Genomic DNA, 25,726 nt, shown 5'->3' with positions numbered 1-25,726 from the left:
GGCATAGACTTGAATTACTGTGATGTTGAATGGTTTGCCTTGGATTCGTACTGAGATCATTCTATCATTTTTAAGATTGTACCCCAGTACTGCTTTTCCCACCCTTTTGTTGACTATGAGTGCTACTCCATTTCTTCTAAGGGATTCTTGCCCACAATAGTAGATATGATGGTCACCTGAATTAAATTCGCCCATGCCTGTCCATTTTACTTTAATTACATTAATATAATTTAGGATACCTCAGTGGAAAGAGATCCTACTTGAGCAAATTAAAAGCAAGCAAAGCTCAAAATCAGGAGCGCACTTCTCAGAGTAGCAGAGAAGGCTGATCTGAATGCACTCACTCAGTTGTGGGTAATTGTTTCAATCTCCAGCCTCCAAGCCTACCCGAGGAAGAAAGGAAACCCCAGAGCATAACGCTGTGGGATTTCTACTATATACATATCAACTGGGCCTGTGGATCGGCAATGAGACAGACCCCTGCTAGTTCACAGCACGCATCTCTCCGCATACATGACTCACAGCCAAAATAAGCACCTCCTTTTCCTGAGTTTAGGGCCTACTGAACCAATGAGAACCCGAGGAGAAGAAAAACAAGGTAAGTCTCAAAACAAACCCCTCCTGTCAGCCATTTCCTATTGTGCTAATAATTTCCAGAATGGCACCAACCAACAAAGAATGTTGGGTGGGGCCATGGGAAATGCCCGGCTTCCCCTGCTTTGGGGGCTGCTGCAACAGGGTCTTGAATAACAGGCCCTCACATTCTCATGGGCCTCTCCATCACGGAAACTTCAATCTTCAAGCCCTTTGTAACTCAGGGGGGTAAAGCTGGCTGTAAAATGTTGGAGCCATTAAAGCAGAGTCTTTCCCTCCGTCTCACCGCTCCGCCCTGCCCACTGTACTGCACATGCCTTGGCAATGTTTATTTGATTATTCGATATCTTAACATTAGTTCCAAATTAGAACTTGCTGCCTAGATAAAGTTTCCAATTAGAGCTTGCTGCCTAGATAAACAAAGAAGAAAACACTGGAACTCAAATCCCTGTGGAAGCTCTTTCAGAGGCTGGTTGCATGTGCGATGTTATGGAGCACCTACATTCATATGTGCTTGCGTTTGCCCTCACCACAGCAGTTTGAGGAAGGGAATTACCCAGACAGAGAGTGTTTCTACATTAAGCAAACCCCCAGCAAAAATCCACATCCCGCTTTCAGTTTCTTTCCGGGATTAGGAAGGGCTGGCAGACACATGGTTTAAACTGAGGGAGTGCCTTTCTCCTTCCTTGGCATGTATGCAAAGGAGGGGGGCGGGGTTCTTGTTTTCATAGCTTAACTTCTGCTGTACTCTTTTCTCACAGCCCCAGGAAACCTCTGACTTACTGCTGAGAAGACATAAAATGTAAGATTGTGCCGTAAGTCTGCAACCCTCCCCAATAGGACTTACTTCTGAGTAGACATAAGTTGTTGTTGTTGTTGTTCAGTCGTTCAGTCGTGTCCGACTCTTCGTGACCCCATGGACCATAGCACGCCAGGCCTTCCTGTCCTGCGCTCTCTCCCGGAGCGTGCTCAAGTTCATATTCATTGCATCCGTGATGCTATCTAGCCATCTCATCCTCTGCCGTCCCCTTCTCCTTTTGCCTTCAGTCTTTCCCAGCATCAGGGTCTTTTCCAGGGAGTTTTCTCTTCGCATTAGGTGGCCAAAATATTGGAGCTTCAGCTTCATTATCTGTCCTTCCAATGAGCAGTCAGGGTTGATTTCCTTTAGGATGGACTGATTTGACCTCCTTGCAGTCCAGGGGACTCGTAAGAGTCTTCTCCAGCACCACAGTTCGAAAGCATCAATTCTTCGGCGCTCAGCCTTCCTTATAGTCCAGCTCTCACAGCCATACATTACTACTGGGAAAACCATAGCTTTGATTAGACGGACCTTTGTCGGCAAGGTGATGTCTCTGCTTCTTACTATGCTGTCTAGGTTGGCCATAGCTTTCCTCCCAAGGAGCAAGCGTCTTTTAATTTCATGGCTACAGTCACCGTCTGCAGTGATCTTGGAGCCCAAGAAAGTAAAATCTTTCACTGCTTCCATTTCTTCCCCTTCTATATGCCAGGAAGTGATGGGGCCAGATGCCATGATCTTAGTTTTTTTAATGTTGAGTTTCAAACCAGCTTTTGCACTCTCCTCTTTCACCCTCAACAAGAGGCTCTTGAGATCCTCTTCGCTTTCTGCCATTAGGGTGGTATCGTCTGCATATCGGAGGTTGTTGATAATTCTCCCAGCAATCTTAATTCCGACCTCTGATTCATCCAACCCGGCATTTCTCATGATGTACTCTGCATATAAGTTAAATAAGCAGGGTGACAATATGCAGCCTTGTCGTACTCCTTTCCCAATTTTGAACCAATCGGTTGTTCCATCTCTGGTTCTTACTGTTGCTTCTTGACCTTCGTACAGGTTTCTCAGGAGACAGGTAAGGTGGTCTGGTACTCCCATCACTTTAAGAATTTGCCACAGTTTGTTGTGATCCACACAATCAAAGGCTTTAGCGTAGTCAATGAAGCAGAAATAGACGTTTTTCTGGAATTCTCTTGCTTTCTCCATGATGCAGCGAATGTTGGCGATTTGATCTCTAGTTCCTCTGCCTCTTCGAAACCCAGCTTGTACTTCCGGTAGTTCTCGGTTCGCATACTGCTGAAGCCTAGCTTGTAGGATTTTGAGCATCACCTTGCTGGCATGTGAAATGAGCGCAATTGTGCGGTAGTTTGAACACTCTTTGGCATTGCCCTTCTTTGGAATTGGAATGTAAACTGACCTTTTCCAGTCTTGTGGCCACTGTTGAGTGTTCCAGATTTGTTGGCATACTGAATGCAGCACTTTAACAGCATCATCTTTTAGGATTTTAAATAGCTCGGCTGGAATACTGTCATCTCCGCTAGCTTTGTTGTTACTAATGCTTCCTAAGGCCCACTTGACTTCACTCTCTAGGATGTCCGGCTCAAGTTCAGTGACCGCACTATCATGGCTATCAGGGACATTCAGATCTTTCCTGTATAGTTCTTCTGTGTATTCTTGCCACCTCTTCTTAATCTCATCTGCTTCTGTTAGGTCCCTGCCTTCTTTGTGCTTTATCATGCCCGTCTTTGCACAAAACGTTCCCTTGAGATCTCCAATTTTCTTGAAGAGATCTCTAGTCTTTCCCATTCTGTTGTTTTCCTCGATTTCTTTGCATTGTTCATTTAAGAAGGCCTTCTTGTCTCTCCTTGCTATTCTCTGCAACTCTGCATTCAGTTGGGTATATCTTCCCCTTTCTCCCTTGCTTTTCGCTTCCCTTCTTTCGTGAGCTACTTGTAAAGCCTCATCAGACAGCCACTTGGCTTTCTTGCATTTCTTTTTCTTTGGGATGGATTTCGTTGCTGCCTCCTGAACAATGTTACGGACCTCCGTCCATAGTTCCTCAGGCACTCTGTCTATCAGGTCTAATCCCTGAAATCTATTCCTCACCTCCACTGTATATTCATAAGGGATATGATTTAGGTCATACCTGAACGGTTTAGTGGTTTTCCCGACGTTCTTCAATTTAAGCTGAAATTTTGCAACAAGAAGCTCATGATCTGAGCCACAGTCAGCTCCAGGTCTTGTTTTTACTGACTGTATGGAGCTTCTCCATCTTTGGCTGCAAAGGACATAATCAATCTGATTTCGATATTGACCATCTGGTGACGTCCATGTGTAGAGTCGTCTCTTGTGCTGTTGGAAAAGAGTGTTCGCTATGATCAGCGTGTTCTCTTGGCAAAACTCTATTAGCTTTTGTCCTGCTTCATTTTGTACACCAAGGCCATGCCTGCCTGTTATCCCGGTGATTTCTTGACTTCCTACTTTAGCATTCCAATCCCCTATGATGGAGAGGACATCTTTTTTTGGTGTTAGTTCTAGAAGGTGTTGTAGGTCTTCATAGAACCGATCAACCTCAGCTTCTTCGGCCTCAGTGGTTGGGGCATAGACTTGAATTACTGTGATGTTGAATGGTTTGCCTTGGATTCGTACTGAGATCATTCTATCATTTTTAAGATTGTACCCCAGTACTGCTTTTCCCACCCTTTTGTTGACTATGAGTGCTACTCCATTTCTTCTAAGGGATTCTTGCCCACAGTAGTAGATATGAGGGTCACCTGAATTAAATTCGCCCATGCCTGTCCATTTTAGTTCGCTGATTCCCAAGATGTCGATGTTCAATCTTGCCATCTCATGTTTGACCACCTCCAGCTTACCTTGATTCATTGATCTGACATTCCAGGTTCCTAAACAATATTGTTCTTTACAGCATCGGATTTTCTTTTCACCACCAGACACATCCACAGCTGAGTGTCCTTTCGGCTTTGGCCCAGCCGCTTCACTCTTTCTGGCGCTACTTGGAAATACCCTCTGCTCTTCCCCAGTAGCATATTGGACACCTTCCGACCTGAGGGGCTCATCTTCCGGCGTCATCTCTTTTAGCCTTGTGATACGTTCCATGGGGTTTTCTTGGCAAGAATACTGGAGTGGGTTGCCATTTCCTTCTCCATAAGACATAAGACATAAGATCACCCTGTAAGTCTGTAACCCTCGGCACACTTATTTGAGAGTAAGTCCCATTGAACTTAATGGGGTGCTCTGAATCAACAGAGGATGTTGCTTCTGAGCTTGGTGGCTTGGGGGATCAGATGTGTCTCCCTTCGTTTCAGGGTGGCTTTTTACCCTCTTCTCCCTCCATCTGAGAAATGTGCTCAAGAATTTACATGGCAGATACCTGGGAATCAAGGAAAGTCCATCCTCAGCAAGACTTGAGCGGAGGCAGGAGTTGCAATTGGCGGGTGATCATTCTTGTCTTTGTGCCTGTCAAATCTGCTCCTGCACACCCTGCTCCCATCCTCAATGCCTTTGTCTTACTGACCCCGCACGCCCCCAGCAACTGAAAACAAACACCAACAGCAGGCAGAGCGGTTTCTTCTGCTATTGGAGAATTTCACGGGGAGGTCATGGCGCTCCTGTTCCATGGGCTGGAAAAAATACCATATTTATTACGTTTGGGGAAAACACGGAATAGGCTGGGGGAAATTGTGGGAGACACCCTGGAGGGTAACAGCATCATCTAAAGAGCCCGCAAACTTCCATGACACAGCCATCTCAATTTTTTTTTGCATGAAATGGAGTGCACGTGTGTGGGTAAAAAAACTAGAGCTGTGCACAAATGGCCTCTCAAAATTCTCCAGCCAATTTGTGGGCAGAGAAATTGCGGGGGGACAACTTCACTGATTTCTCATAAGGGATGAGAAATTCTCTAGCAGTTTCTCACAGATAGGGCTCAATATTGTCAGGGGTTGTAGCACAGGTTCTTTCTTCTTTTTTTTCCCTAAAGGTTTTTGGTTTATTGCACTGCTTCTGTAGGTGGCAACGTCATCAACTGTGTTGAGGCTTCCACTTTTTTGAGGCAGAATCCTGAATTTCTTTTGATAGTATTTTTGAGCTTACCTAGGGTGTCTCTACAACTCCAGTTTATTGCACATTCATGATTTTCCACTCACTGAATTGTGCAGGTCTATTACATGACATTGTAATCATCCAGTCATTATCCCACCATTTCCACCCACCTATCCCGTGTTTTCCTCAAATGGAAAAATGTGGTATTTTTTCAAATATGTGCAAATGAAGCACCATGACATCCCCATGTATTTCTCCCCTAGCACGAATGAACTGCTGTGTGTTGGCGGCTGTGGGCAGTTGTTTTGGGTTGTTGTGGGTGCGGTCATGATGGCAAAAGTGATGACAACGGGTTGTGGGGTGTGGTGCCTTCCCCTGAAGCACCACTTTGGGTCCTTGCCATTTTCAGCCTGCAGTTTTCTAAACAAGGCAGCAGGTCAGCAGAACGACAAGGCAGCAGAGTGGCCGGTCGGCCTTCCAACCTGCCGGGACGCCCCCTGCTCCTGCATTCCCAGCAAGTAAACAGCTGAGTAAACAGCAGAGATTGTCAAAAACACTGAACAGGGAGGCGGGGGGCAGGGAGATAGGTGGGGGGGACTGCCTGCATGTCAGTCTCCATCCACCAGTAACGTGTAAGGGGAGGGAAAGGGGCAAGAACCAAGGAGGAACTGTCGCCACACCCCGAGTGCATGTAAGCTTTTTCATGGAAAGGTGGCGATGCCTCTGAGAGGCATCATCACCCCCGTGAGAAGGAAAGAAACGAAAAATAATGTGACGGGGACAGCCATCTAAAGAGAACAACCCAGTCCTGCAGTGATACTGGATGGGGAAAGAACCGGCATTGATGTGGAATTCTCCGCCTGTGTGATGAAGCCCCTAATCACTGCAAAGTGGCCGAGGGTGCTGTATGTGTTTTCTCTCTCTATTACACATCTTTTCATTGCTCTGCAGCTTCCCAGGCCACCTGCACTTCTTGAACTGAAAAAAGCCCCATGGCAGGAATTTCCTCATGATGGCTTTAATTGAGGTGTGGGAAGCCAAGGAGGCTACAGGTTGCCACAGAGATTACTGTACAATGACAGACAGGACACTCATGCACACTCCTCAGCCACCTCATAAGTAAGGTCCAGCACAAGAAACCCAAACCTAACCCATGAGAATTTCTCTGAAATTTCTCCTTTGAATTTCTTTTCGAAAGCAATTTCTTTTCTATCAAATTGAATGGGAATGGTCGAAAAAATGTGGGAGACATTTTCGGCGCAGCACTAAAAAAACCTGTTGCCTCCTCCTCTGCCTTACCTTCTTGTGCTCTGTTGCTTTAAATCAGAGTTGGGCAAACTTTTTTGACAAGGGTTGCATTCCCTTGAGGATAATCTGTCATGGGCCACATCCCAGGAGTGGGTACGGCCAAAGCCAAAAGTGGGCAGAGCCACCCCTTTTCTCTTTCTGACACCATCTTTCTCTTCACCCCTTTTATGACACCCCCCTCTTCCTCTTCCTCCCTTCCAACAGGCTGCCTGGAATGAGAGAAATCGCTCTTTTCACAGGTCTGGACTAATCACTTGCAGAGGGCCACATTAAATTAGGCCAAGGCTGTCCACAGGTTGCTCTGGAACAGGGCAGGAGAAATGTGTGTCAAGCAAAGGAGCACTACAAAGACAGGGGATTGGATATGGTTTTGCTCCCCTCACGTAAGTGCTTTATTCCATGAGATAAATACACACGCCATGCTATACATTTAAGCTGGGCAGAAACAGAAATAAATACACACGGAGCCCTGTCACCTCTAGTTTTGGTCTTTGGAGTTTATGGCTGAGCGGGAATTCGAACCCAATTAATTCCCCAAAGTTCAGCACATCCTTCATCTCCATAGCACTTTTTAGCATGTGGAACACTTCACCAAAATGACTGTACGAGAATGCTGCAATATGAACCATCAGCTTCATGGTAGAATCTGAGATGAAATGAACGAGGCAGGTGTATTTGTGGTGCGCTGGCCATCAAGACGGCTAACCATGTGGTGTGCTTGGTTGGCTTTGTTGTGGTTGGCGAATACGGTAAGTGCTCTTTAGAGCGTTGGGAAGGGGCGAAGCTCAGTGTGGCAGAGCACATGCTTTGCATGCAGAAGGTCCCAGTCACGATCACTGGCATTATTACCAGGCAGGGCTAGAATACGATACAATACTTTATTGCTTAAAGCCATAGGCCACCTCAATGTACATTAAAAAGAGAGAGAGAGAAAGAAAAAAAAAACAGTACAGTCACATATTTGTATATACATAAATTCATACATCCAACAGAATCATCCCTAGTAGGCTGTTTGGGCTTTGGCACGTATTTTCCTTGCTGCCGAGGCAAATTTTGCTACCTGGGCAGTGGTGAAAGCATCAGTGCCAGAAAGAAGGACACAATCTGTTCTAAAGGTGTTCTGTTTAGGAGGCTCTGGGAAATAATGGCAAGAAATTTATGCCTAGGATAGCCACGGAGAGGGCATCTTAGTAAGTAATGAGAGACATCCTCAACCTCCCCAGACCCACAGATACAGAGTCTGTGGGTAGGCTAGGAAATAATCTTGCTGGAAACCCCTGGAAAGCTGCTGCCAGTCAGTGGACAACGCTGGGCCAGTTGGACCAACGGCCTGACTCAGTATGAAGCAGTTTCCTGCGCTCCTGTGACATTCTCCCAGCCCCGTGAGCATATTGTCCCATTCTCCCAGCCATGTTATCAGCGAGCAGCTCCTGTGCCGCTGGGAGAAAATCGAAATGACCCAACCATGCCAATGGAGTCTGTCATATGGGACTCTCCTCCATGCATCTTATTAATAGGATTGAATACTGAGTTTCTTTCCATGTTATCTTTAGTAACAACTTGTTTTTGCTGTGCGACCATACAGATTCAGATTCTCTGTGGCAAATAGATATGAATTTTTAAAATACAACGTAACAAATACAACATAACATTAAAAGGGGGAGGAAGTCAGGTTAACAGGAGCTCAGGTGTTCTGGAAGCGTGATGAACCCACTCAGGTGTAGAGCTTGCATTTTAGGAGGTAAAACAGTTTCCGGGCTGTGCTACTATGGATTGCAAATGCAGGCTTGCATGACTGAATTCTCCTTCATAAAAAAATAAACGGAAACAGAAGTAAAATCTCTGCACATAGAAAACTAGCATGTCAAGAGGAAGAGCCCTATCACTAGCTATCAGAGCTGGGGTTTTAGTGTTGGATCATATATTGCTCTGCAGCTGCACAGTCCAGCATAGAACTGGGTTATTAGAATATGCATGGGATTTTATATGAAACCAAAACATACACCTGAATTGGTATAACCATTGGCAAACCTATAGTCAGGTAGCAATTTCTATTGCTTCACAATGTTACAGGAGACCTGGAAGTCCAGTCAAGAGTTAAATAGTTTTATCCCATTGATTTCAGCGGGAGAATGAAACAAGTCTCTGCCAATGAAATCAGACTAAAAAGCTCTTAACGTTAATTGGCTCATCCCCTTCTTCTGGAAAGGTAGGGTAGGTGTAAAAAAATGAGAGAAGAACTATAATTATCATTTTTGCAGGTCAGCAAGACTGTTCTGTAATTAAAATGGCAAATCTCAAGATGTATAAATATTATATGAAGTAAAACTATGTAATAGACAACCACAACGTTGCTTAAGTTCCTACTGATTGCTTTGCAGTCCATTACAACTAGAGGATACTTTATGCTTGTTATTGATGGTGAAATGTTATTGATGGTGAAATTATTCACAGCCACAACAAGGAGAAATATACCCCTGGCTTCGTCGTCCCCACAATCCATGTATTTCATAATTTGGGGGTGTTTGGGTTGGCTATTTTTCTCATTAACTGCAATTGCCTGTGGAAGCAAGCAGGAGATTAACAGTTTCAAGCCAAATCTTTTCTCCACAGCTCTCCCAGGTTGCCTACATAATTTCTCACCATTTGGCGTCAAATATTATGTCATCCTGTGTAATTATTATTTTTCATTTGTAGCGGGGGAATCAGAGATGGTGAAAAGAGCCTGAGTTCCTAGCATCCTTTGATTATTCTTGAAATACCTTCTCTGTCCTCATTCATTTCCTTGCCAATAATTATTATGTGGAATCTCCCCCACTGCTTGGTTCCTGTCGGTACCACCAAGGATTTACTTGATACAGATAGTTGCCCAAGATGTAATGAGCTCATTCAGTGCACAACACTGAAAAACCATTGAGCAGCTAGTATACTGAGAATATGAGGACTTAAGGCCAGTGGGCTATCTTGCCCTGTTTCTGGCAGTGATTTTCTCATGGTTTTACCAAGCCCTGCCCTCTTTTTTTTAATGGAGTTGTCAGGGATTGAACCTGGGAATATGCAAAGCAAGGCCATTACCCTAATTGCTACTGAGAGCTGCTACTGCTTCACTTTGAAGCAGTCATTGATTGGCCCTCTGATATCACCAAGAAATCTCCCCAACAATTTCAACTTTTAGAAAGGTCCCCTCCCCCAAACGTTTGATGAATAAGGAGATGAATTAACAGATAAATACATGGGTGTTCGTGTGGAGTTCTTATTTTTTTAAGCAGGCTGCCCACCTGAAGCATGGCAGAGAGGCAAGGCAGATAGCTGAGCCAGCATTTAATTTGCTGATGTATACGTTTTATCATTTAGTTACAAAGCCTGAAGGAAGCCAGGCTCATCCCAAAGCTAAGGGACGTGCGGTGATATTATGAATGTCTTTTTCACCCTCTCTCTCTTCTCAAAACAATGACCGCTAGTGCCATCAGGATCCGTTCACATTGCACAGAGGGATGTAAGCAGTGGGGTCCTCCACGGATCTGTATTGGGACTCGTGCTTTTTAACTTGTTCATATGATCTGGAGCTGGCACTGGAAACATTCCAGAGCAAAGGAAGACTTTGGGGTTCATAACATGGAGGCAGCAATCTGGCTTTCTCCATCCGGTTTCATCGCAGGATTAGATTGGGCTCCTTTACACAATTGTTTCTATCTCATTATATTCTGTTCCTTACCTTTTCCCGGGGTGGCTACTTTTCCACGAAAAGGCATTATACACACTGGGGGGATCGCAAAATTTCCTCCCTGGTTCCTGCCCCTTTCCCTTCCCTCACAGATTACTGGTGGTTTGGTTGCAATTGACACGCAATGTGGGTGGACAGCAACCTCCACTGAACTGCCTGAACCCCATCCCTGCAGGCACAGGCTTCTCAGTGAAATGCTGGCATGCTGGTATGCTGGCCATTCTGTATTGTGGAGTAAGCAGCCGAAGTCTGGAGCAAAAGTTGGTGCGTTGCATTTCGTCACAGCATGGTGGCAAGGTGGCATGGCAGCAAGTCAGCAGGTCAGTATACCGACATGCCCACCACCCTGATGTCACTGCTGTCATCATCATGACCGCACCCCCCAACAAACCAAAACAACCTCCCACAGCTGCACACACACAGTGGTTTCTTTGCGCTATGGGAAAAATACATGGGGAGGTCATTGAGCTCTTGTTGCGTGGGCTGAAAAAATACTTTTTCCCATTTGGGGATAACACAGGATAGGCAGGGGGAAATGGCAGGAAAATCACCAGAGGATTATGACATTGAGTAATGCACTCGCAAACGTCTGTGAGTAGCCAATCATGAATGTGCGATAAATTGCAGGTGTAGAGATGCCCTTTGTTGCTCAAGTAAGGGTCAACTATAACAGGAAACTCTCTTATACTCATTCCTGTCCAGTGATCTGGGTGAGTGGAGTAAGTCCAGGGCCTGGCGCCTGTAATTCTGTGGTTGACCACATGGAGCAGCTATCCACTGGTCCCAGCAGCTTCTGACATCCCCTCAGACAAAGGATTTTGGAGGCATTACATCTGAGAGATATTGCCTTAAAAAAAATTAATTTTTTTTGCTAGAGCAGTCAGTCTAAGTCTGCCTAACCCTGCTGTCAAGTCTAGGACACCAATACAGAAAGCCAGTATGCTTACCCAGTGTCACCCTGGAAGCATTTCCCCAGTGCTGGAAAAGGAGGGAGACCAGGTGCAGCAGGTTGGGGTTGGCATGGGAGTGTAGGAGAAGGACAACCAAGGAGGGGTATGGAGAAGGAGGTTAACTAAGTGCAGGGGACAGTGGTACTGTCAGGGCAGGACTTCAGGGCCAAAGACCAGGGCCCCACTCAGCAGAATGAGCAGGTGGGCCCGCAAACAGCATGGCTGGCTTACCACATTTTGAACTAAGTGAAGTAATACACATTGCCATGTAAAGACAGGTGGGGGCGGGGCATGAGACCATTAAGTCCAGATTCTAAAATTACCTAACTGCACCAGTGGTCAGGGAGCAATCCTATGTATGTTTAGATGGGGAAAAAAGACCTACAACTCCCAGCATTCCCCAGCCAGCATGCCGGGAGTTGTGGGACAGTTTCTCATCTAAACATGCATAGGACTGCACCCTTGGTTTGTCTTGGGTAGTAAAAAAAAAACAAAAAAAAACCTCACACAAAACTTAGGCCATTCCTGAGTCTGCATAGATATTTATATGCTTAGAAACTGCATAGGGCTGAAGGTATCTGAGATTGTTCAGGGTGAAGAGGGGAAGCAACTGTCTGAGGAGAGAATAAGCCTTCTTTGGTTGTTTAATTCCTCAGACATATGCCAGTTGTGCAGAGTTTGTGTATATAAGTGGTTTCAGGGGACGTGATCAGTGTTGCTGAATAAATGTTAGTTCTGCCACACAAGAGGACTGCTGAGAGCTTGAGTGTGTGGCATAACCATCTCCCATTCTTAGACTAAATTCTTCAGGACAATGGCTCTCTGTAAGTTTACCTTGAGGGATAATATTTACATCCTTTCTAAGCATTCATCTCACGTTCCAGTTCTGTCAACTACTAATCACAGAGCTGGTTCAACTGTTACGCTGTTAGTCCCCAAATCAGCCCATAACATGGTATATGAAAGCACTGCCTCTCAGTGAACAAGGGCAGCTACAAAACTGGGTTTTCCCCTCTTGGGATTCAAGTGGATATCCCCCCACCTCTACATTTATCATATACATTTAAAAACTAAATAAAATTGGGTTATGCAATTGAGAGATGCCTTCTCCAGTCTTTCTTCACATAATAACTGGAGAGATACATTGGCAAGAGTGTTGGACTGGCAGCTGGGAGATCCGGGTTCTAGTCCCCACTCGGCCGTGGAAGCTCACTGGGTGACTTTGGGCTAGTCACAGACTCTCAGCCCAACCCACCTCACGGGATTGTTGTTGTGAGGATAAAATGGAGAGGAGGAGGATAATGTAAGCCGCCTTGGGTTCCTTGCAAGAGGAAAAAAGGCGGGATACAAATGCAATAATAAATAAATACATACATACATTGCACCAGACTTCCCCAACCTGGTACCCTCTGGATGTTTTGTTCTACAGTTCCCATCATCCCCAGCCAATGGCCAGGGGTGATGGGATCTATAGTCCCAAACATTTGGAAGGTGTCAAGCTGGGGAAGGCAGCATTACACCAGCACTTGCACCCATCTCCAGTGATGTTCATGCAGCTCAGTTCTGCACTGGTGATCATCTGATATCAGAACATCAGTTTAGTGCAAGTCCAGATGTCATTGCCACTCATACATTTTTTCCTGCCTTGCTATGATTTTTGAACAAACGTGTGAAGCAGGTTTTGTAGCACTTCCATTAAAAATCAATTTCCCCACCAGTTACTGTGAGGATTGCAGCTGAGATCAGAGGGAACAAGGAAGCCTGAGGGGGTGGCAGATGTCACCATTGTCCCTGCTAATCCAAAAGTCCTGGCGTTTGACCCTATTAGCCCTGGCTGTGCTATACCACTGTGCCTACCCCTCCCTCCACCCCCAGTTCTTGTATTTTTCAATTTTTGATTAATGCTAAATCACACAATCATCTGTGGAGGAAGCTATCAGATGCATCTGCCATAATTTCCATAATTTAAGCTGCAGTCCTATTCACACTTATCTGGGACTAAGCTTCATTTAATTCAATGGGACTAACTTCTGAGTAGACATGCATAGGATTGTGCTGTTAGAGTCATATTTCTGGTTGTGGTGGGGAGAACTCCTATAGCAGCCTTCCCCAACCTGGTGCCCTCCAGAAGTGTTGAATTACAACTTCCAGCATGTCTGGGAGCTTTAGTCCAACACATCTGGAGGGCACCAGGCTGTGGAAGGCTCCCACAGTCAATGCAAAAGAACACCTCAGATATTTTGAGAACGATCTCAGCTCTCTAGTTACAAATTGGACAATATACTTGGAAGTCCAAATCACCTGCACCTCCAGACAAATACAGAGGAAACAAGAAATTTAGTAAGGAAGGCAATTGTAACTCAGGAATGTTTTGAATTCTGCTTTTGTCATGTTTTCTTTCTGGCTGTGGGTTTGTTCCAAATGCTACTTAAGAGAAAAACTCTCAGACTTGTTGGAAATTGCTCACCACTGGCACAGGTACACATCTTGAAAGATCAAATGGGTTCTAACAAGTTTTTTGTCACCTGAATCAGTTTTGACTAGATATTGTTACCCTTATAATTAGTATGCAGTTTTAGAATCTTGATATACCCCACCTAATATTCCAGGCTCAACGAATACATGACAAAGAGTAAACTCTTTCATTTAATCTGACAGCAATGCCTGCAAGAGCCACTTACAAGTAATTCTGATATAATCTTTTGCAACTTCAGCCCTGTAGAAAATGGTCTTGTGAGCAGAATGATACAATTGCTTTCCAAATGGGGTGCATTAAAACACACACACACACACACACACACACTTTGAGCTCCTGAATGGCCGCATCAATCCTTCACGTCCCTCCAAAACAACATCAGGAGACTCTTAACCAGTGTTGACTCCTTGGGTTTCTTGATGGCCATGTGACATCTATATCACATGGATCTAGTGCAATGCAGAAATTATTGCATCAAGTATACATCACAAAGATCCATACAACTGGTGTTGTATAATAATAATAATATTATTATTATTGTTAATAATAACAATATTAGCCTTAAGCCTAATTACCAGCGGAAGAGACATGATAGCTGTCAGGGTGGAAACTGAGCCCATAGAACCCCAGAGCAGTTCTGATTCTGGGGAGGAACAGCAATCTGTGGGAGAGGAGCCTGCTCATCCCTCACAGGCACAGCAGCTGGCAGAGATTCCTCCTGCCAGCATTCCTGAGATAGGAATGAGAGAGTGCAGGAGAGGGGGCTTGCTAGATGCTCGACGCAGACGCAGGGAGCGACGAGCGATGGAGGGCGCAGAAAGGAGGCGTAGTGCCCGTTTGGCGCGCAAGCAACGGTCGTGTCCCATGGACCCAAGGGAAAGAGGAAGGAACTCTCCCTAGCCTATAAGTTCAAGGTCTGCAAGTGATTCTCCTTCAAACGGGGACCAACTGCCTAACCCGGAGCATAGGCTACTCTGCTGTTCATTGCTTAGATGCTGGTGATTAGCATCTGAAAGAGTCATTAAGTTGTAAAAGGATTAAAGCATTGAAAAGAATCCTTTTGTCTGTAGTCACCTGGGAAAAACATGGTCTAGAGTATTTATAATCAGTACGCTGATCCTGATTAGGAGCAGGGGCGCCATTTTAGATTGTAGCAGTGTAGGTGTACCTATGTAAGCAAGAGATTTCAGTACGGGACCAAGTGGGAAGACTCAGCAAGGTCCAAAGTCAATTACTGGATATATTCAAGATGTAAAAGTGCAAAGCAGTATATTTTAATGAGCATTGGTTATTGTTATATAGTTTTATACTTCATAATAAACTGTAGAAACATTATTGGCCCAGGACAAACAAGTATCTTTTGGGCAAAATTGTTTTGTTTCCAGACACACATGTCCAGGAACAGGTGTGGTGGATAGGCTTCCATGTGTGAATATTGCTCCAAAAAGAAATGCTGACATGGCCATTCTCACATTACAGATATACACTAGTATGGTCAGGTGTGTATGAAACAGAAATATGAGAAGCAGACCAGAGTGCAAAGTGCAAATTCTGGATGCAGAATTGCTGACCTGTTGTATAAAATGGAAACTGGCGCTTGTAGGACATTATGAAAGAGCTTCCATTTCTCCTTCAGTTTTAAATTTGAAATAAATAACATTTACCTTTTTTCAAGATGGAATGCTTAAACATGTATGTATGTATGTATGTATGTATGTCACTATGAAAAAGTTTGAAAGCCTCTGCCATACCCCATTGGACTACTATGTGAAGGTAAGAATAAAGAGCATGGAAACATCCGTAATGTAGCTCTTCCTAAGAACTTCCACTCTTCCTAGAGACCAGGATGAGACCAGGTATAAAACAGGTTGAGGCCAGGTGTCAAAGTTCAGGCTCCTTCCTGTTGGCACTTTTTCTATAGTTAAGAAATCACCCCAGTATCCAGTAGCCATGGCACAGTGGTAGAGCACTTCCTTTGCATGCAAAAGGTCCCTGTTTCAATCCCCGGCATCTCTACACCAGCCTAAAATCCTGCACTTAAAACGGGGCTTTCTGCTTCCATTTAAATGCAGGATCATGACGGCTCCCTTTTTCATGTGCTTCCTTTTCCCACACCCATTTCTCCCTCCTTCGCCCCATATCTGAGTCTTCCATTATTTTTCATTGATCTTGCTCCTCTTCCTGCCACTTTTTCTCTTTTCATGGAGGAAACTGAAGCAGAACACAATGGGGTAATTTGATAGCTCATTGTCTGCGATCTATTTAAAAATGGAACAAAGGTCATTTAGCACAGGAGAAACCCTGTAGGTTCATGACGTCATCTAAAGGGCCCGCAAACTTCCGTGAGTGAGCAATCTGAATCCCAGGATAAAAGCTCAGTGTGAAGGGGGCCTGGGTTACTGGGTAAGGCTAGGAAAGAATCCTGCCTGAAACTCTGGAGAGCTGCTGCCAGTCTATACTAATACTGGGCTAGACGGACCAAGGCTCTGACTCAGACCACCTATTCATATGCAGGTGTTTTTAATGTCATTGGATAAAGAAAACATTATGTGAAATTTAATTTAAATTACAATTTCTCCATAATCCTTGACACAACACAATGCTCAAAGGCTAACAACGATACAAAAAAGAATCAGGGAAAGGAACAGAAACGAAATCATGAAATACAAGTGCCTTTTTCCTGTCCCTACTCCCACACCCTGGCCTTCAGGAGAGTCCTTTTTAGTCTCATCATCATGTGTGTTTAGGCTTTTATGCCCTTAAAACGTGTGTGTTACTGCAAGATGAACTCTTCCTGATGCAATAGGAGAATCAGCCAGGGCTACAACAAGTGAAGACTCTTACGAGTCCCCTGGACTGCAAGGAGGTCAAATCAGTCCATCCTAAAGGAAATCAACCCTGAGTGCTCATTGGAAGGACAGATAATGAAGCTGAAGCTCCAATATTTTGGCCACCTAATGCGAAGAGAAAACTCCCTGGAAAAGACCCTGATGCTGGGAAAGACTGAAGGCAAAAGGCTAGATAGCATCACGGATGCAATGAATATGAACTTGAGCACGCTCCGGGAGAGAGCGCAGGACAGGAAGGCCTGGCGTGCTATGGTCCGTGGGGTCACGAAGAGTCGGACGTGACTGAACGACTGAATAACAACAACGACAACAAGTGAACGATACAACAACTCTTTTGTTATACGCAAATCCCAGAAGACCTGAAAGGACTCTGTGTGTTTACACCCTTCCCTCCCTGTCTGTCTGTTTGTCTGTCTTTGGGCCATTTCTGTCTCTGTGGTGGCTTTGCTAGGCTGTTGGACAATAGGAGTTTTTCCATCCACCCCTCCTGATCCTATTTTCTTAAGGCCCATATACTTATCTCTTTGCAGAGATTACCGAATTCAAGCTGTCTCAACACTTTGTCTTGACTGGACCATAGGAATATGGAAGAAAGGAAGCTGCCTTAGACTGAGTCAGACCCTGGGTCCATCTAGCCCAGTATTGTTGACACTGACTGGCAGCGGCTCTACAGGGTTTCAGACAGGATTCTTTCTAGCCCTACCTGGAGTTGCTGGGGATTGAACCTGGGTCCTTATGCATGCAAAGCAGGTGCTCGGCCACTGCAGAAAGTTCAGCAATCTGATAACTGTCTGCTACTTCTTGGGCTTGATATCATGCTAATATTGTCTTCCAAGACATATAACCCCAGCTGAAACTTTGTGAACAGAAAGGCTATACATCTAAGTAAATAAGTAAACATTACAGGTCCAAAATAGATAAGATGGGTGGTTCCCCTCTCCCACTCCATCTGATAGCTTGTAGAAGAATATGCACACTTTCAGGGTTATATCAATCTCTTTAAGTAGAATGCATAGGCTGATGCTTTGTGAAACATGGAAGGCTGCATAGGTCTACACCAGGGGTGGAGGACATATGGCCCTCCAGATGTTGGTGGACTGCAACTCTCATCATCCCTGGCTGGCATAGCCAATGATGAAGGGTGATGAGAGTTGTAGTCCAATAACATCTGGAGGACCACACATTCCCTATTTCTGGTCTACACCGAGATACATTGACTGAATATAACATATCAGCTTGCCTACTTGGCCTTATCTCTTCCTCTGATACCAACACAGAGCACCCACCAATGCAGACCTTGGGAAACACATGCAACCCCCTGGCATCACTTGAACCTGGAAGAAGCCCAGCATCGTGGCCTGTTGTTGCAGAAGCAATACAGATTTGGAGGGCATTGAAGGGCCAAGGTTGATGTGACTGGATCTACCAGCATCTTTTTATTTTGTTAAAAGCTCCCATGGGACATGTGGGGCTCTGATTTGAACTGGGTCTTGGGTGCTGGAGAAGGGAGTTCAAACCTTTCTCCTGTTCTACTTCTCTGAATTAACCACCCCTCCCCCAAATGCTATGAGTTGCAGATGCAATATAGTTTGGGTAAAATCCAGTGATGGATCTCTCCTTCATTTATCCCTTCATTTTCTCCAGGCAGCAAGTCACTGAGCTGTAGCTCTGTTAACCTGCATGGTTTGCTTCAGTTGCATATTTTCTTTGCAGAACCCCCCCCCCCGCCCCCAGTTCGTTTTGTAAAGAACTGTGGAGCAAAAGTTAATATATTTATAGAACATTGGGGGTGGCGGAGGGGGTGTGTGGAATATAAATATGTGTAGAACAATGGGAATGGGCCTGTGCAGAAGGACAGGAAACTGTGCTGAGTGTAGTTGTTCATCGTTTATCCACTAAAAGCTTCACCAAAGGCTGGGTTGTTTTCTAAGCTTTTAGCTGAAACAGCCTCCACATTCTCTGGCTGCTTTCTTCAACCCTGATGCCTGCCATTTTTAGAGCCAACTCCACAGGCCTTGTGCAGGACACAGAAAGAGATGCGCAGCCTGTGCATCTCCCCCCCACAAATTCTCCTTTGGACACATGGCAGCAGATGCACAAAAGGTGGAAAGCCGAGGTATTTGCACACCCGATTGGTGCTTATTTACAACCTTTGAAGCCACTTCAACACCTCTATGGAGTGCATAAAATCTAAGCCATATGGCAAAGGGTAAGAAAAAGGACAGAGCTTTATTCGAGAGGATAAGAGGAGGGTTAACTAATCGGGGGAAGTCCAGGGGAAAAAATGTGAGGTTATAATGATCCAGAAAAGGCTTTGCAGAAGAAATCAGTTTAAAGGAGGAATTTGAAGGAGGAGAGGGAAGTATCTTGAAAGATACAGAAAGGAAGATTTTTCCAGGCAGACAGCATTAGAGAAGGCAAAAATGCAGGAGTGGAGCAGGGAACAATGGAAGCCAATGGCAGAACATGAGAATCAAAACTTGTTATTTTGTTAAAAAACAATAACCTGGAATACAACAGGAACCATTATATGTCAGATAGAACAAATGGTGTATTGCACAATTTGAACATGAAGATTCCTGTTTACCTCCACTGAAGATAAGACAAAAATAAAACAGGCCTCTGATTCATGACATTAAATCTTTACAGGCTCAGTCCCTCTTCACACAGAAATGTCTTGTCTGACCATAGTGCAAGTTCAGCCTTTACCCAGCCTCCTCCTAAAAAGACTAAGAAGTGGGAGAAAGTCTGGATTTTCAGATACCATAATATTTGCAAATTACCTGCATGGCCGTGGTAAAAGCCTCCAGGTTTACTGTAGGGCTAGATGGAGAGTGTTCTTGCCCAAGACTGACTGATTGTATTCCTGTTTATTTGTACAGCACAGCCTTGCCCAACCTGGTGCCCACCAGATATGTTGGACTGCAACTCCCATCATTCCCAGCCAGCATGGTGAGGGGTGGGAATGATGGGAGTTGCAGTCCAACATATCTGGAGGACACCAGGTTCAGAAAGGCTCGTATAGCACCATCAATGTGCATGTCCTTTTACAGAATAAAAACAAGAAGATAGGTCCTTACCCTAAAGAGCTTGCAAGCTATGAAGGCATTAACAACAGAGGCGAGAGTAACAGGGAAATATATGCATTCAGTTAAGCTAAACATACATGGACTTAATTTAAGTGGATTTCCTTTCCTAAGTATTAAGGCATAAAAAATGCCACACCCTTCAAATAGGACTGTTCTGAAGAAATAGACCAGGTTGGAGAGCCATTCCAGGCAGTCACCACCTTTCCCATCGCTTGCCAGCCATCATTTGCATGTATTCTAAAGGAGATTTATCAGAATGTTCCTAATTCAAAAGTCTAGCCCAGCTGGCTTCACCTGAACACATGAAGAGAAACTGGGCCATTCACAAAAGATAGCTTTGTTTACTGTACTAAAGGCAAGCCCTACCAGTCTAGTGCCTAAGTCAGTAGAATAGAAGATTGAAGGAACCAGAGGTTTCTTATATTTAAGGGCCCCAATCCCAAATCTACTTCCAGAACAGCAATTCTAATTCCCCAACATGCATCATTTTGTGGAAGTTCAAAAACATCTGGAGGGCCACAAGTTGCCCACCCTGATGTAGAGGATATGGTCAAGTAGTAGGCATAAATTCAGTAGAGAACAGTAATGTGTACTCATAATGATAGAAAAAGTACAGTTCATTGGGGAGGGGCCATAGCTCAGTGGTGGTATGGAGAGCCAGTGTGGTGTAGTGGCAGGAGTGTTGGACTGGGAGTCAGGAGATCCAGGTTCTAGTCCCCACTCAGCCATGGAAGCTCACTGGGTGACTTTGGGCCAGTCACAGGCTCTCAGCCCAACCCACCTCACAGGGTTGTTGTTGTGAGGATAAAATGGAGGAGGAGGATTGTGTACACCGCCTTGGGTTCCTTAAGGAGGAAAAAAGGCGGGATATAAATGTAATAAATAAATAAACAAGCAAGCAAACAAATAAATAAATAATTGCCAGTCAGTGTTGACAGTACTGGGCTAGGTGGACGACAGGTCTGACTCAGTATAAGGCTGCTTCCCATGTTCCTTTGTACTACCATCCTCCACCATCCTTCTCATCTTAGGAAATTCCTTGCAGGGAGAGAAGTCTGTGCAAGGAATTCTGTACAAATGTCTCCTTACCCCCCACCCCAAACAGAACGACAATAGTAATAGCCTGCTTGCACCAGAGCCCTGAAACAAGATTACCCTGCACCGTATACATTTGAAGCACTGCGAAGATAGCATAGACCAGGTCTTAGACCAGTGGTTTTGTAGAAAATGGTAAATGCTCTCTGCTTTTGAAGTTGTTAAGCTGGAGCAAATCTCTGTCTTCTGTTTCCACTGTTAGTGTCCACAAAGGATTCTACCAGATACACTATTATTTTGAGCTGTTGCTCAATTTAACTGAATTCCGGTTGCCTCGCCATGATTTCTTCCCTTTCAGAGGAATTCTGTGTTTCAATTTCCATATGCCACTTCTGGCAACGTCCAGCCTGCTTGAGGCATGAATGGGAAGTACCTTATACTGCCAACCATGGATGGCAAGGAATCTTGATCAATGAAGGAAACCAACGTGGAACAGCTTGGATGTGGTGGCACACTGAAGAGGTAAGCCTTTCCCTTTCGGTAAAATCAAGAAAGAGCCTTGTGGCCCCTTAAAAGACTAGCAATTTTAGTCCACAAAAGGTTATAATGTAATAAATGTGTTAGTCTTTAAGGTGCCACAAGACTCTTTGGTGTTGTTTTTTTTTCCTGCAACAGACTAACATGGCTACCCCTCTGGGAATTAACTCACCAGAAAACCTGAACATCCTTATGCAGAGATCTCAGTTCAGTTGAATGCTGTTGTCCTTATTTTCCTTTCCAGAAAGATCAGCTACTTCTGTGGCACGTGCCTTGCCCTGCCCTGCAGCACTAGTCCATGAATGGTCCCTCTGAAGTTCTTTCCATCCGGTAGGTCTCTCTTTCCATCCTTCTTTCCAGGGTTTAAGTATGCTCTTCATGACTAGCCTTCCTATCATAAATTAAGTCAAAGAGTACAGATCTGCTAGAACATGGGTTGGCAACTTGTGGCCCTCCAGAAGTTTTGGCGTACAAGTCCCATCAGCCCTAGCCAGCATAGCCAATGATGAGGGGACATGGGAGTTGTCGGCCAAAGCATCTGGAGGGCCACATGTTGCCCATCTCTGTGCTAGAAAATTTTTTTTTGCAGAGGTGTCCATGGGGGTGGGGTGCACAGAGTCCCTATGTCCAGGGCATGCTATATTTGCAGCTGAATCTGACCTAGCACTTAAGCAAAGGAAGATGTTGGGATTCGGGCTTGCTTGGAAGGAGGGTGTCATTTAGGGAGATGGGTGGGGCAGTTCTCCCTTCCTTGTCTTTCATTCTTCAGTTTGCTAAAACTCTGGCCAGTTCATCATAAATCCTACACATAATGCTGTTAAAATGAGTCTATGCACTGACTAATATACATGTCAAAGGCACATGTAAATCCTTTGCTTCAACAAAAAATTGTGCCTGTTTGCCCCGTGCTGCTAAATCATTTTAGTTATCCTGAGGTACAATCTACTGGTATGCTTTTTGGAAAAAACCCAAATCTAACCCTGTAACCAAGAGCAACCATGTGGACCTTGCCAAGTCTTGCCCTGCTCTCTACTGAAATACAGTATGGTTCCCCAGCCTGGAAGCCAGGCTCCCCAGTGGCAGAATATTGTGGGCTGGCTGAGTGGTGAGGGAAAAGGTACTGTGCACATGTTCAGAGGTACTCTTTTTATTGCTGCTTTACATGTGCCAAGGCTGAGCCTTAGCACTGAAGAGCGGTTATGGGCTTCAGTGAATCATAGCCAGATCTTGATTTACAATTTCTGTCCATTTTCTCCATTGTCTGACATCCATCCTCCTGTCTTGTCACCCATTCTTCACACATAATCACAATATTTGTCACTCTACCACATGTGCTGTTAGACTATGGCTTAAATTCAGACAAACCTTCTTAAAGCCTCATATATATGCCTGCTTGCATTATTCTATCCCTCATTTGCCTGTCTTTCCTGAACACATTACATATAAATCTGAAATCAGGACAAATATATTTTATTTGCAGTTAAACAGCAATCACATCATAATACACTTTGAACATTCTTAGCCTGAGATATTAACTGTATGTAGACAGCGAGCATGAATGACATAGTCCTAAAGTTGATAAACAGTTAATTTTATACAAGCAGATCCCCTATCTGCCATCTCCCAGGAGAGTTACCGTTATTCTCCCGCCCGCCCTGCCGCCCCCGAACTGTTCCTGACAAATTTGCACAACAGGTAGAAATTAAACAGATGAAGCCTTTCCAATCACTGCATCATTATGCCAGAATATGATACGCTGATTGAATGCCTGCCTGATCTGCAGTTGTCCAAAGCACAGGACTCTTGCCAGAAAAAGATATTGCCAACCCTCTCTCCCATAAACAGTGCACCATTCCCTTGGAGACAGTAAGTAAGTAGAGTCCATAGAACTTTCTTCATGTCATAATGCAGCTTGCAAACCAATGCTGGTAGTGTGTGTGTGTGTGTGTGTGTGTGTGTAAAACAGAGAGAGAGAGTGTGTGACAGAGAATGAATCTTAGATACAATACAGTTAATTACTTAAACAAGCAAATCTCCAGGAAGGAAAAAAAAAATTGCTCAGCTCTCCAACATCAAACTGGCTGATCAACAACTTGTGCCAGGGTCAAGCAGTGCAAAGACAAGAGGAAGCACATAACAATGTTTAAAGGATAAATGCACACAAAATGCCCTCACCTTCTTGGTGCCTACCTCTGTGAAAAACCCTGAGCCTCACTTAGCTTCTCCCCCTGGTTAATCAATAGGCAAATAATAAAAATAAAAGCGAGCCCAATAGCCGTGAACAGAAGTGAATTAATTCCACAAACCTCATTAGCGCTGGGTCCGATTCAGAGTCCAAATTCTGTGCAACAATCCAAATAACAGCCACCCACACACCAAGCCAAGAAATTCCTCTGGAGGCAAGGGTTGCATGTGTGAGTGTATGTGTGTGGTGAACTTCACTGCTTCATTGCCACTTCCAAATGTAGTGTTGGCTTTTCCTGACTCCCCCCCGCCCCCGTCCCTTAACTCCTGTTTTTATTTTAGATGCCAAGTTGAAATCCTCAGGCAGGAAGAAGAGCACAAATGTGACATACCTCTGATCAAATGTTGACTTCCACCTTTTTTTTTCTCTTTTTGCTGTTTTTTTAGAGCTCCCTCTGGCTGCGTCTCTTTCACCAGGGGCATATGGAGGAGGTACGTACGTACGTAGCAGAAGTGCGAATAGCTGTTCAGGCAAGTGCAGTCAGAAGAGACAGTTTTATTTTAGCTCAGGTGTGTGTGCGTGCGTGCGCAGAAGGAGCGGGGTGGGGTGGGCTATCTATGACTCAGGTTTGTCTGGCATTCCTGTGAGTTATGCACACCTGTATGGGCAAGAACAGCCTGGGCAGCCAAGCCTGTACTCCCTTCTTCCCAAACACATTTAAAAAAAGAGAAAAAAAACTCTCACCCACAGGAAAAGGGTTGACGCTCGAACTGAGACAAAGCCCAACCCAGCTGTACTTCTGAAACAAAGATTTGAAATGGGGATTGTTTGATAGCAGGGGAAAGAAAGGAAATCTGTGTTAGCCTTTAAGTAGCCACAATACAAATTACTCCAGCTCTTCAGCATTTCAGCTCTTCAGCATTTCATCTACAACACATTCATTGTTCTGTTGCTGGAAGAGGCCATGCCGGATTGTTTTTGAAGTCCTTTTTCCAACCCAGCTTTCTGTCTTTTTGGATCGTTTCCTCCAAACTTCCTATGCTGTGGAAGCCAAGATAGTATTGCATTTGGTATTTGAGCCCAAGCAGCCCCCTGAGAAAAGTTGGTGCGCTATCAGCAAGCTCCAACTTTCTGTTTCCTCCACAGTCAGACAAAAACTTAATGATCTGCATCCTCTCTTTGTGCCTCAAATAGGTAAAAGAACACTTGGACCCCACTAACTCTGGACTTAGTAGCCACACGCACACCCCACTAAAATCACAGTGTCCAACTTCCCAAAATTTGCAAGTTTAATATTGCTAATATTCTGGCAACCAAAAGCACAATTCTGCTTGTGCAATTGGTCAACAGGTGACTGGCTCTCCAAACAGCCAGTGCTGCACCACAGCGATGTCTTTAAATGGTGACCATGTAGGAATGACCCTAATAAGAAGGCACCTAGGGCTGATTTGTAGTGTGTAATAAGAGATGCAGCTGTGTGTGTGTGTGTTGGGGGGAGCTAAGGGGTAGAGTTCCGTTTGTAGATTTTCCAGCTGCTTCTATGTCCCTCTCATAAAGTCATTTTTAACAGGGAGATAATTTTTCAGCCAAAGAGGATGTACCAGAAAATGCACAGAAGGAAATAAGTCTCTGATTGAACTGCTGGCTTACATAAGCATCACCAAAAAAGATCCGTGCCCTTAGGGGACAGCAGTCAGAGGCTCAAAGTACAGTAATGTTAATCACATGTAGTTTTTCACCTGATGGTTTTTTTCTTTACCAAAAACAGCCACCTAGGTTGGAGTCTCCAGCCTGAGGCTGCGGGAGGCATTTTAACCCTTTCACTTCCACTGATTTTCCATCTTCAAATCACCCACTCGGCTGCTTTTAACCCTGTGAGGGAAAGCAAATTGGTACCCTCCTTTTTTCAGAGCAGCCTTTCTCTAGGCACAGCAGTCCATGTGTTGTGTCTTCAGGCCAAACCAAATCTTTACTTTAAAGGGGGGGGGGGCTCTAATATTGAACAGATCAATGGTGCAATTTATCCCTTCCCTCCTTCACCACTTTCTGGATCTAAATCACCTGTGAAGCTGCCCTGCAGGGGGGAAAATGCAGGATATATCTCAGTCTTCCTCAAACTGGTAC

General features: G+C 44.7%; 1 protein-coding gene across 2 annotated transcripts in view; it reads right to left on the bottom strand.

Moving 5' to 3' along the window:
* The window catches only part of ITGB4 (integrin subunit beta 4), a 99,548-nt gene extending 75,379 nt beyond the window's left edge, over positions 1–24,169 (bottom strand). Inside the window, exon 1 of one of the 2 annotated variants that reach the window (XM_084838101.1) lies at positions 23,994–24,169. The gene's annotated coding sequence lies outside the window, so the exon portion shown is untranslated. The remainder of the gene's footprint in view (positions 1–23,993) is intronic. The other variant, XM_084838103.1, reaches the window with a different exon arrangement.
* Positions 24,170–25,726: the final 1,557 nt, after the last annotated feature.

The sequence above is a fragment of the Heloderma suspectum genome, chromosome 2, assembly GCF_057233095.1.
Source record: "Heloderma suspectum isolate Gila_16-S chromosome 2, 16-S_ref, whole genome shotgun sequence".
NCBI lineage: Eukaryota > Metazoa > Chordata > Lepidosauria > Squamata > Helodermatidae > Heloderma > Heloderma suspectum.
The sequence above is the reverse complement of the archived record's forward strand: the minus strand, read 5'-3'. Positions and strand labels throughout refer to the sequence as shown.